At 33.9% G+C, this 2,599-nt stretch overlaps 1 protein-coding gene across 4 annotated transcripts in view; it reads right to left on the bottom strand.

Annotated features, from left to right (window-relative positions):
• Nucleotides 1–276: 276 nt before the first annotated feature.
• Nucleotides 277–2,599, bottom strand: part of GRIA2 (glutamate ionotropic receptor AMPA type subunit 2) — a 74,478-nt gene continuing 72,155 nt past the window's right edge. For all 4 annotated transcript variants that reach the window (XM_083631110.1, XM_083631111.1, XM_083631112.1 and 1 more), the window contains exon 16: nucleotides 277–2,599. This exon is cut by the window's right edge and continues 167 nt beyond it. The gene's annotated coding sequence lies outside the window, so the exon portion shown is untranslated.

Raw genomic sequence — 2,599 nt, forward strand, 5'->3', positions numbered from 1 at the left:
ATACCCACTTAACAAAGCAGAAATAAAGATACCATATACTGTGTAAACAAAAGGGTACAGTAAAGGACATTTTGAAATTTACACAAGAATTAGTTCAAAACATTTTGGTTGTTCCATAACAGTTTCCTATAAAATGAATTTTAAAAACCCCTACACAGCTGTCATCATTCTTCACTATTGTTTCCACTTAAATGCACACAGAATACTTTATATAGCAATATACTGGTGTACTGTAACATGGATATTAAATTATGATTACCTTTTTGTTCCAAAAAAAAAATAAAATTGAGATGTCTATAACCCAGTCAACATTATTGGCAATTGAAATATTGAAATACCCATACATTATGTATTCTCATCATGTTGGTAAGTATAAAAACATGAAAATATAACTTTACATTATTTCCTTTATATACAGTAGTTCAGGCTTGACAAAGAAAGATTTGTACACTACACTTTTAAGAGAAGTAGGCCCAAAGGTACAATAAAATAAATTTTCCATTGTACGCAGGAGTGAAATGATCTCTTTTGTCAAAAGGAAATTGGCTGGGAGTATCATATAAAAATGACTATAAATGGCCACTGAAGCACGGAATGATACTAATACCCAATGCAGTCTACTGCACCTCACTTTCCTGATTAGATGTGGACAGGGCAACTGTAGATCACCATAAATTGGCTCCTGAGAAATGGGAAGTTTTTAGCACTAGAAGGTGCGATACCACAGGAAATCAGCATAAAAAGTTGTCACAACTATCAGTTCTGTGTGCATGAGGGTGGTGAATGAAACCTACATACACCTGTGCCAAAGAGTAGGGATTTAAAATTGGCAACAGATTTACAGTGTGGCATTTCTCTTCATGGACGTTAAAATAAATGAGCATCCAAGTTTAAGGAAAACCCAGAGGACAGAAGGTTTTTCAGTCACACCTGCACCATTTAGTCTATAGCGGAGGATCAACTAAATAGAAATCCCTTTTGTATCGGCAGAAATGTAGCAGCACCACTCCTGCGGAATAATATTATTTTTATCGGTAGGTCTGGGTACCTGAAAGTGTTTCAATGAAATGATGGGCTGATTCACTTAAAACAATACTAGAAAAGCACTCACTGTAAATATTACTCTTTTAAATCCATTTATTGTTATAAATACAGTAATTGTATCTCAAAACTTAGGGCTATTATGAAAATTAACGGAAAGGAACATTGTCAAGGTTTTTCCCCCTCCAGAATTAAACTAGGATTTGTTCTTTACTTCTGGAGGCTTTAAATAGCCCTCTCCTTAGAATCAGGTATGACTCAAAATCTCAATTTCAGTTATTCCCATGTTAAGGAACATGGCCAATTCTGGTATAGTATTATAATCAGCTAAATTTCGTATTTCCAGCTTTAGTGCAGAATATCCCTGAATTCTATAAAGCCTATCTCAAATTTTAACATCTTAACCAAAAGACAAGATTGACACACACCAGCCTGCTTGATATCCAGTAGATAAAGCTAATTCTGTCCAGCTTTAACTTCCCAAAATTTGAAGGCTAAAGTATCATCTTAAAAGAGGATGGGCTGGAGGCAGCCACTGCATATAAACATAAATGGGATGTGGACCAACTTGCAAAGATGATAATGCAATAAGCATTTGGCAATAAGCATCAGAACTTGTGAAGTGGTTTTAGTAGAAACTAAAAACCTTAACTAAAGACCTACAGTTTATGCAGAGATTGTGTTTCATATGAAACAACATTATGAAGGAGTCTAAGAGCAGCTGTAGGTCTTCCAAAAAACCTTGACAGTGTCCTTTTACATTTTAAATCCTTTATAACCAAACGGTGGCTAGCAAAATTAACTGGACCACTTGCAAATAAAACCATAGAAAAAAGTTTATTTCAAATGTCAAGCATTGCCAAGTAATTTGATATTAACACCAAATGTTAAAGAATAGGATATTAAGTAAATTTTTTAAGAACAATATTAAATTACAAGATTTTGATCTTTTATTTCTGCGTTTTCCTCCCCAGCATTTACATATTTGGCTTTGAAAAACATGGAACTATTGTCTAAATCTTCTTCTTCTTCTTCTTCTTCTTCTTCTTCTTCTTGTTAAATCTCAATTTCCCCACAGTTTAAATTTTGATTCATCAACCATTATGGAAGCAAATTTATTTAAAAGCCAGTTTGTTTGTGAAAATACCTAAAAATATTTTTTTTTCATTTTAAATGTTTTTTTTTCTTATAAAACATGTCACATCTTGATGCAATTGATGTCAAGTGTGCTTAAGTCAATATGAATCAGAGAACTGACAACGGCGACTGCAGAAACTGGTGTGTTGTCTGTACAACGACTTCAGTTAGAATACAGTACTTCCATGTTAGCTGTGCATGTCAGTCAAACTTCATCTTGAACTGGTGTAGAAAATGATGTTTGTGGGTTGTTGGTTTTTTTGTTTGTACTAAGCATTCGTTAAAACTATTCGAGATGAACTCCACAAATATAAGAATTCTTGGCTGACAGAAAAGTCTTCAAGATACTGGATGCCTCTCACCACTTTGACAATTAACGCACAAGGAAACCATTGTGTAAGGCACTCAAAAGGTTCTTATC

This window comes from Podarcis filfolensis, assembly GCF_964270895.1.
Source record: "Podarcis filfolensis genome assembly, chromosome: 9".
NCBI lineage: Eukaryota > Metazoa > Chordata > Lepidosauria > Squamata > Lacertidae > Podarcis > Podarcis filfolensis.